We start from the raw sequence: 10,662 nt of genomic DNA on the forward strand, positions 1-10,662 counted from the left end.
TATCCACAGGTACTTGAACACGGCCATGACCCACACTTTGATACATTGGATTTAGCTTCCATACACGAAGAGGATGTCATTATTTATAGCCATGTCGAATACACTTTCCCAGCTCGACTCTTTCGGGCTGGTTGCCGCGTCATCTGCCCAGGCTGTGCACCGTTACTAAACAAACCTGCTTTTGAGATTGAGCTTTGCTGTGCGAGGTTCGTTATGTTTATTGTCAGACTGTGGGAGGTTGTGATGTTGTGTGTTGAGGAGGAAGCTGAGGTCAAATAGTCGCACAATTTTGGTTCGTTCTGGAGTTTTTTGTGTAGGCTTTGTGTTTGAGTCGTCGGTCTTTTGGGTCTCCACTGTTTTTCTGTGTGTGTTATTTATTACAAAAAAACCCCCAAAAAACAAGAAACATTTCAAATTAAAAAGTTAGTCACTTTTTTACATAGCGCTTTTCCAACTTCAAGACACTCAAAGCGCTCATCCTTTCAAACTTTCATACACCAGTACACCAGACATTGGGGACAAGACGGGCTAAGTGTCTTGCCCAAGGACACAACAACATCATTCATCTGTGGGAGCAGGAATCACAACCACCAACCTGTGGGTCAGTGGATCTGACCGCTCACAAAATGTACATATCCACGATTAATGCAGTGGTTTTTAATTAACAACCTCATGAACACCCAAAGAACTTCAGATCTTAAGGCGTGGTGGCCAAGTGGTAAGGCGTTGGTCTTGTAAACCAAAGATCGTGGGTTCAATCCCCATCCATGCCTTTGAAGCAACAATGATTGGAAGAACTGTTCTCACGGAAGTGTGTGGTTCATGTTCCAGTGCCTCACATGTGGACTAAAACCACTCACTCTCTTAAAAAAAGCAAAAGGAGATACTTTACACAAACTCTTGTTAATAAACCAGACTTTGAAAATTGTTACAGCTGTTTGAAAACTCCTTCAACCTTACATTTCCACTATTAATGCAGCCATATTTAATTCAGAACTTCATGAACACCCAAAAATCTATAGAGCTGAGACAGGTGGCCAAGTGGTAAGGTGTTGGTCTTGTACTTTACACCAAAGTTCAACCCCCATCCATGCCTTTGAACCAGGTTATTTGGGAGACTTCTGCCCTCCTAAGAACGATGTCTCTCTCATCTGAACATTAACCAATGCAGTTTTTGAACAAAAGGAGACCATTTCTGCAAACTCTTATTAAAAATCCAAAATTTGTAACGTCACATCTTGGTAACCTAAATTGTTACGACCATTTGACCACTCTCTGATTGAATTAAATTCCATTATTAATCCACCATATCCACTATTAATGCAGCAGTATTTAATTAACAACCATGAGGCGTTGGTCTCGTAAACCAAAGATCATGGATTCGACCCCCATCCATGCCTTCAAACCAGGATAATTAGAAGATTTTGCTTTGATAAGTATGTGGTTCATTGGTCAATTCCAGTGCATTACATGCAAACTTAACCCATGTATTCTTTTGAAAGCAGTTTTTGAAAAAAGGAGACCATTTACACAAACCAAACTTTGAAAATTGTTCCGGTCATTTGACAACTCCTTCAGCCTTACATTTACACTTTTAATGCAGCCGTATTTAATTGACAACCTCATGAACACCCAAAAATCTGTAGAACTAAAGGTGCGGTGGCCAAGTGGTAAGGCATTGGTCTCGTAAACGGAAGATCATGGGTTCAACTCACATCCATGCCTTTAAACCAGGTTATTTGGAAGACTTCTGCCCTGATAAGAATGATGTCTGACTGTCAATTTCAGTGTCTCACATCCAATGCAGTTTCTGAACAGAATGGAGACCATTTCTGCCAAGTCTTAATAATCCAAAATTTGTAATGTCACATCTTGGTAACCTAAATTTTTACAACCATTTGACAACTCTCTGACTGAATTAAACTTAAATATCCACTATTAATGCTGCAGTTTTTTATTAACAACCTCTTGAACATCCAAAAATCACAAAACTTCAGGTGTGGTGGCCAAGTGGTAAGGCATTGGTCTCATAAACTGAAGAGCATGATGTCCCTGTCCATGCCTTCAAACTAGGCTAAAAAGAAAATCTTGCACTCGTAAGTGTGTGGCCAATCTTTTTTTATGTTATTTATTACAAAAAATAGAAAAACAGGAAACCTTGACATTAGAAAGGTGATCACTTTTTTATATAGCGCTTTTCCAACTTCAAAACACTCAAACGCTTTACAACAATGAACCAGTCACCCATTCACAAATTCATACACCAGTGTTTGCACACACTGGGGGCAAGGTGGGTTAAGTGTCTTGCCCAACTACACAATGACATCATTCTTCTGTGGGAGCTGGAATCGCAACCGCCAACCTATGGGTCGGTGGATCTGACCGCTCAACCAGTGATGTTAACGTTGAGAGCGAGGTTCAATCCACCAGCCTTTCAAAAACAGCAAATCTCTAACATACTTCATCTGAAATTACGACATGTTTATAATGTTGTCATGATAAAGAAATGCATGTTTAGTGTGCGGTGTCTTGATGAGTCGAAAAAGTGGACTTGGAGAACGCAAATACAGCAGGGGAGAGCAGACGTGTAGCTGTATTCAGATAGAGCCGTGACCTTTCTGTGGGCTTCTCTGATAAGAGACGAAAGGTTAAGCCACTGATTTCTCCTGAAGTTTGTGGAGACAATATACAAGATACTGTTAAAAAGGAGTGTGTGTGTGAAGTAGAGACCACCCAATTAAAAGAAAAATGTAACTCAAACTAGTTATATCCACAAAAAACACAAACATTCATACACCACGTCATGTTTTTATTTTTATTTTTTGCAGTGTAACTTCGGTGCAACTTATATATTAAAATTTTCACATTAAGAGCCACGAGAGGTTGTCTAGTCTTGTGTGTGAGTATCTGCTGCTCCTGTTCCTCCTGTACCACTGTCACTTCACTCTACTGCACATGTCTCCTGCAGAAAGAGCCTCTGTCCTGCTGCATGTCGGGAAATATTCAGCTGAAAACGGTAATCGAGCAGCAGAAAGAAAGTTTGGAGTGAGCGAGAAACTTGTGAGGGACTGGGGGAAAACGGGGATGGAGAACACAGCTTCATGCCAACCGGGAGGATGCACCATGAAACTTTCCTGGAAGTCACTGGATGAAACGACAAAGTCTGGACTTCAGTGACACCGAAACCATCCTGTCGGGATTCAGAAAGGCCGGAATAATTCTAACTGGAACTGATGCTGAATCTGACGACAGCAACACAGAAGAGGAAGCGGCTCTCCTTTTAAGATACGATAAGATAAGATCCTTTATTGTCTCCCATGGGAGAAATTTGTCTTGGGACAGGGGGTAACATGCTTTATCAAAAACAACACAACACAAAGCACCACATAAACAAACACCATAGAAAAAACAAACAAATACAAGACCAAGTATGACCACGAGTGATGCACCAACAGGACCTTTAAATTAGTCTTAACAGGCAATTCCTTTGCATTCTTGGATTCTATTAAAAAATGCACACTTCCTAAACCTATGTGCAGTTTTGATTGCACACTCCCTGAGCCTATGTTTACCTCTAGAGGTCGAGGCCCAGTTGCTCAGAAGTGACACCGAGGATGAAGAATTGAATGGATTAAGTGATTTGGAGTGAGATGGACAGTTTGGTAAACTTGTTCTGTTCTGTTGTTTATGCTATAGTTTATCTGAAGAACTGTTCATATGTGACGTTAACATACCAAACACCTACCAGGCTGTTTTTCTCTGTTCAATTGTTATTACTATAACTTGTGTTTCAAGATGAAAGGTCTGTTCCTGGTCTCTGATTTTATAAAATACATTTCCCCCCAAAACTGCAGCTTATAGTTTGGTGTGACTTATATATGCCTTTTTCATCATCATTATGCATTTTTGGCTGGTGCAGCTTATACTCCAGAGCGACTTATAGTCTGAAAAATACGGTACTCATGGATGGAATTCCTAATAGTGGGACTCAGCTGCAAATTCACCCTATAACCAGAAGCCTCGACCAGCTTCATTGGACTGGAGTCGAACACTGTGGGTGATGTCAAACTCTCTAAGTTCACTTATTGATACAGTCTATGTGAAAAAAAATGTCCACATACTAGAAGCTTGATTACTCAATGGGTAAGATGAGAGATTTTGTTCATGTATTGTGCAGTTTCTGAGAATTAAGGGTTAATGACATTACATTTGTTTTGAAGGAAACTCTTGTCTTGACCTTGACCTTGAAACCCAATCAGAAATGTGCATGGATTTTATTGTTTGCCTGACTTTGGTTTTGACGGTTTAGATGTTTTATGGTGAGGCCATTTATTGTGTCCTTGAAATGTGACACCGCTGAGTGATTACCAGAGAGATTTTGCGACCAAAGTCATCTGAATTTATGAAAAGTTAATTTGGAATCCAAACACAGGGGCAGAAATCCAGAATTGATTCATTGGGGTGACTCAAGGGTGGCACCAGGAACGCCCTAAGTCTTTTAGGCCTCGAAGCAAAATTTAAATTGTGAAATGAATTTGCATACATATGACCAATTTGTTATATTTTTTATTGGTTTTATTGTAAAATCCAGTTCAGTTGTTGTTATATTTGGTGTTATTAACAAGTGAGTGACTGGTGAGGTGGCTAATCAGACTCCAGGGGTGGTCTGTGCAACCTCTGCCCACCCCACAATACGAGGAAAAACTCCAGATTATCGCAAACAGTTTTTACATATTCTTACATAAATAAAAGTAAGGCTGCCATATTCTAACAAAGGTATTATAAGCCTTTCTGAGCCTATAAGTGATCTTTAAAGTGTCTTTGGCTGCGTTCAGACTGCAGCCTGAAGTGGCCCAAATCCGATTTTTTGGCCTTTATGTGACCTGTATCTGATCTTTTAATGACAGTCTGAATGACACAGATCAGATTTTTTTAAATGCGACCCAGGACACTTGATATGTGCTCCTGAAACCGATACATATCTGATCTTTTAACATGCGACTTCAGTGTGAATGGCCAAAGCGCATTCATTGGACCTACATGTTATCAACAAGACACAAACGTCACTATTCTGCGCTGAAGTAGGAGAAAATTGTTAATGAACTCCGTGTCACTGAAGTGAAGCACATCACCACTCACCACTCTTGGCTCCGTCTCCACAACCACACGTTCATTTCAACGGACGTCACTGCCGGTGCCCCACAAAACACCACGGCCAAAAACCTCGTCCTTCTCCTTCTCAATCTCCTCCTTAAAACAAGTAAGTTGTTCATGTTCTGGCTCCGAGAGGAACTTTAAAATCTCCAGGTGCTCAATGCTCGCGTCTGTGTTTGGACAACTTCCGTAAACACAGAGACGCTCGCTGCGGTTGACGTCGTCGTGTCTCCAGTGCACATGCAGGACACTTTTGGGCCATTTAATGTTCACACAGGGGATCACATACAAGTCACATTTAATTGGAAATGTGAACGACCTCGCAAAAACATCGGATTTCACAAAAAAATCGGAATTGAGCGTTAAGCCCTGCAGTCTGAATGTGGCCTTTGTGACATATGTCTGTGAAAAGCGCTATATAAAATAAAGACTTACTTACAAGACTTTTCCAAACTGAACAAAAGTGTTAACTGTTTTTCCTCTTAAAATACCTTGACAAGACTTAATCCAAAGAACGAAGACTTAAAAGTGCTTAGAACTGTTATTTTTTCTTGTAGTCTGCACTGAAATAGAGCAAAGGATCATGGTCTATGTAGTTCTCTCTGTCTATTGCCGCACCATAACTATTTATTTAAGCAAAGAGACTTGTAATTCGATATATCGTGATGGTCCATGATATTACTTTGACGATACGATATCACGATATTTCAGTTATTTTTACATCCCTAGTGGATATGGCTTGGCAAAAGTCAAACCAGAAACTTTTTACTTTCATACATGCCCAGGTGCAATGCAAGAACGAGCCCAATTCTACAAAACATCAGAAACATAGATTATAGGGCTGGGTATCATTAAGGAGTTGCCAATACGATACATACCTCGATACAGTGCACTTTCAGTTCGATATGATATTATTCAAATCGATTCGATACGGTTCAATAAAAAATAAGGCTAAATTGTGGCTGTGATACTAAAAGTACTGGGTGGGCATCTCTGGTACTGCACTGAACTGGTTCAAGTCCTATCTAGAAGACAGGAAGTATTTTGTTGAAATTGGAAACTGTGTCTCAGATCACATGGCCCTGACCTGTGGGGTGCCTCAGGGGTCAATCCTGGGCCCCCTGTTGTTCAATCTCTACATGCTGCCATTAGGCCAGTTAATAAGCAGCAATAATGTGTCCTACCACAATTATGCAGACGACACTCAGATCTACGTCTCTCTGGCAGCAGGAGACTATGGACCAGTGGACTCACTTGGTCACTGCATCCAACAGATCAGTGTGTGGATGCAAAACAACTTTCTCCAGCTAAACTCTGACAAGACTGAAGTCATAGTGTTTGGTCCACAGAAACAAAGGGACAGTGTCAGCAGTCACCTCCAGTCTCTCTCTCTAAAACCTTCAAATCAGGCAGGAAATCTAGGGGTAATAATGGACTCAGACTTGAACTTTAACAGCCGCATCAAATCAATAACATCTGCAGCCTTTTACCATCTAAAAACATATCAAAAATCAAAGGTTTACTGTCTAAATCAGACTTGGAGAAACTTATCCATGCGTTTGTCTCCAGTAGGTTAGATACTGTAATGTTCTGCTCACTGGTCTCTCCAAACGAGCTGTGAGACGCTGCAGAACATCCAGAACATCCAGAACATCCAGAACATCCAGAACATCCAGAACATCCAGAACATCCAGAACGCTGCAGCTCGGGTCCTGACTCGAACTAGGAAGTATGAGCACATAAGTCCTGTGCTCAGGTCTCTGCACTGGCTCCTGTGGCTCAGAGACTTTAAAGCAGCTCTGTTTGTACAAGTGTCTCCATGGCCGAGCACCAAAGTCCATCTGTGACATGTTAGTGTCATATGAACCATCTCACACTCTGAGGAGCTCAGGGACCGGCCTCCTGCTGGTGCCCAGAGTCACGACTAAACAAGGGGAGTCAGAGTTTCAGGTTCATGCAGCTAAAACCTGGAACAGTCTGAACATGTGAGACAGACTCTTCTGTGACGCTGTTTAAATCCAGACTCTAAACATTTCTGTTTAACTGTGCAAATAACTGAAAGGTTTTCATTCCGCACTCTTCTCTCCAATTTATGTCTCTCTTTTTTAATTTTAATCTTCATGATTATTTATGTTTTGATTTGTTTTATCATGATTTTAATGTATTTCTTATTCTGTAAAGCACTTTGAATTACTTTGTGTATGAATTGTGCTGCACAAATAAACTTGCCTTGCCTAAAAGGCTTTGTTAAATTACTTCTTGTGCAAAGTTCATATGAAACACAAACATTTTAATCATCAAAACAGTAAAAATGTCAAATGTGTCGCATAAATGAGTTTCCTTTCACTCCACAAGCAACAAAACTGTAGCTCTGTAACAAAATAATTAAATAGTAAAACACACCTAAAAATACTCTTGGTGAAGTATCGATACAGCAGCCCACGATATCGATACTGTATCATCACATTAAACAATACGATATATCGATATTCCAATATTTTTGCACACCCCTAATAGATTATATAGAAAAATCTGGATTTGATTTATGATTTTTTTGCTGGAGTTAGATATAACTGATGAAGGAAATTATAGTGTATAAGTCTATATTGAGCATTGATGGTGGCAGATAAACTATTTTGAGATAAATTCGACCAAATATTATCTTGAATTGTAGTGTTTAAGTCTGATTCCCACTTGTCCTTAGATCGATACAGGGCTGGTTTAGGACATTCATTTATCAACAGAGTATACATCTTCACTTTTTATATTTTTCCACATTTTTAAGCCAAGAAAAACTCAGGTACAGGACGTTAACTTTAAAGGATAAACAGATTCACATAAAACAGTGGTGTGGGGTTTTTCACAGATTCCCAGCACTCTGCAGTTTCACTTTGTGCTTATAACGTTCTCCCGTTAATGCCCTTGAATATGAATGTGGAGCAGAGAAATAGATGCGGCATTGTTTGTGTTATTTAAGTTGAATCGTAAGTGGGCCACACATCACAAAGGAGCCGGACCACAGCGGGGTGAAAAAAAAACAAAACACTGAATGCTGAGGTAAGCCTGATAAGTGCGCTGGTGCTGAGCTGACCCAGGGGGCTTCTAATGAGGCGGGCTGGGAGCGAACGGACACACACACACACAAACACACACAAACAAACACACACACAAACACACACACAAACACACACACACACACACTTTTACACACACGTTCATGGCTCGGTTTGTCTTTCTGGTTAATTGCCAAACGTTGGAGAGTCACACTCCGCTGCGTCAACTGCACCAGTGTGAAAGAGTTGCCCGAGCAGCCAGTCCTTTCTACATTCTGTTCAAACCCAGAAGGAACTAGAACCGGACCACGGAGCGTGACCAACCTCGGTCCAGGACTAAACCAGGACTAAACCAGGTCTAAACCAGGACTAAACCAGGACTAAACCAGGTCTAAACCAGGACTAAAGGACTAAACAAGGTCTAAACCAGGTCTAAACCAGGACTAAACCAGGACTAAACCAGGTCTAAACTAAACCAGGACTAAACCAAAGGACAAAACCAGGACTAAACCAGGACTAAACCAGGACAAAACCAGGACTAAACCAGGTCTAAACCAGGACTAAACCAGGTCTAAACCAGGACTAAAACCAGGACTAAACCAGGTCTAAACCAGGTCTAAACCAGGACTAAACCAGGTCTAAACCAGGTCTAAACCAGAAATAAACCAGGACTAAACCAGGTCTAAACCAGGTCTAAACCAGGTCTAAACCAGGTCTAAACCAGGACAAAACCAGGACTAAACCAGGACTAAACCAGGTCTAAACCAGAAATAAACCAGGACTAAACCAGGTCTAAACCAGGACTAAACCAGGACTAAACCAGGACTAAACCAGGTCTAAACCAGGACTAAATCAGGACTAAACCAGGTCTAAACCAGGTCTAAACCAGGACTAAACCAGGTCTAAACCAGGTCTAAACCAGAAATAAACCAGGACTAAACCAGGACAAAACCAGGACTAAACCAGGACTAAACTAGGTCTAAACCAGGTCTAAACCAGGACAAAACCAGGACTAAACCAGAACTAAACCAGGACTAAACCAGAACAAAACCAGGACAAAACCAGGTCTAAACCAGGTCTAAACCAGGTCTAAACCAGGTCTAAATCAGGACAAAACCAGGACTAAACCAGGACTAAACCAAGTCTAAACCAGGTCTAAACCAGGTCTAAAACAGGACTAAACCAGAACTAAACCAGGACTAAACCAGGTCTAAACCAGGAATAAACCAGGTCTAAATCAGGACAAAACCAGGACTAAATCAGGACTAAACCAAGTCTAAACCAGGTCTAAACCAGGTCTAAACCAGGACTAAACCAGAACTAAACAAGGATTAAACCAGGACTAAACCAGGACTAAATCAGGACTAAACCAAGTCTAAGCCAGGTCTAAACCAGGTCTAAACCAGGACTAAACCAGGTCTAAACCAGGACTAAAACAGGTCTAAAGCAGGTCTAAACCAGGTCTAAAACGGGACTAAACAAAGACTAAACCAGGACTAAAATAGGTATAAACCAGGTCTAAACCAGGACTAAACCAGGTCTAAATCGGGACTAAACAAAGACTAAACCAAGTCTAAACCAGCACTAAACTAAACCAGGACTAAACCAGGACTAAACCAGGACTAAACCAGGACTAAACCAGGTCTAAACCAGGTCTAAACCAGGACTAAACCAGGTCTAAACCAGGTTTAAACCAAGTCTAAACCAGGACTAAACCAGGTCTAAACCAGGTCTAAACCAGGACTAAACCAGGTCTAAACCAGGTTTAAACCAAGTCTAAACCAGAACTAAACCAGGTCTAAAGCGGGACTAAACCAAGACTAAACCAGGACTAAACCAGGACGAAACCAGGACGAAACCAGGACTAAACCAGGTCTAAACCGGGACAAAACCAGGTCTAAACTAGGACTAAACCAGGTCTAAACCAGGACAAACCAGGTCTAAACCAGGACTAAACCAGGTCTAAAACCAGGTAAACCAGGACTAAAAAACCAGGTCTAAACAGGGACTAAACCAGGTCTAAACCAGGACAAAACCACTAAACAGGTCTAAACCAGGACCCAGGTCTAAACCGGGACAAAACCAGGTCTAAACCAGAACTAAACCAGGACTAAACCAGGACAAAAACCAGGACTAAAACAGGTCTAAAGCAGGTCTAAACCAGGACTAAACCAGGACTAAACCAGGTCTAAACCAGGACTAAAGCAGGTCTAAAGCAGGTCTAAACCAGAACTAAACCAGGTCTAATCAAGAACTAAACCAGGTCTAAAGCGGGACTAAACCAAGACTAAACCAGGACTGAAAAACCAGACTAAACAGAACCAGAAAAAACCAGGACTAAAACCAGGTCTAAACCAGGTCTAAACCAGGACTAAAACCAGGACTAATAAAACCAGTCTAAACCAGGTCTAAACCAGGTCTAAACCAGGTCTAAACCAGGACTAAACCAGGTCTA

The 10,662-nt window shown here is 41.1% G+C and overlaps 1 non-coding gene across 1 annotated transcript; it reads left to right on the forward strand.

Moving 5' to 3' along the window:
- The first annotated feature begins 701 nt into the window (after window positions 1-701).
- Window positions 702-773, forward strand: trnat-ugu (transfer RNA threonine (anticodon UGU)). Its single transcript has one exon. It is a non-coding gene; the product is annotated as a tRNA-Thr (tRNA).
- The last annotated feature ends 9,889 nt before the right edge of the window (window positions 774-10,662 follow it).

This window comes from Boleophthalmus pectinirostris, unplaced genomic scaffold, assembly GCF_026225935.1.
Source record: "Boleophthalmus pectinirostris isolate CB_2022bp ecotype Guang Dong unplaced genomic scaffold, ASM2622593v1 HiC_scaffold_23, whole genome shotgun sequence".
Classification (NCBI taxonomy): domain Eukaryota; kingdom Metazoa; phylum Chordata; class Actinopteri; order Gobiiformes; family Gobiidae; genus Boleophthalmus; species Boleophthalmus pectinirostris.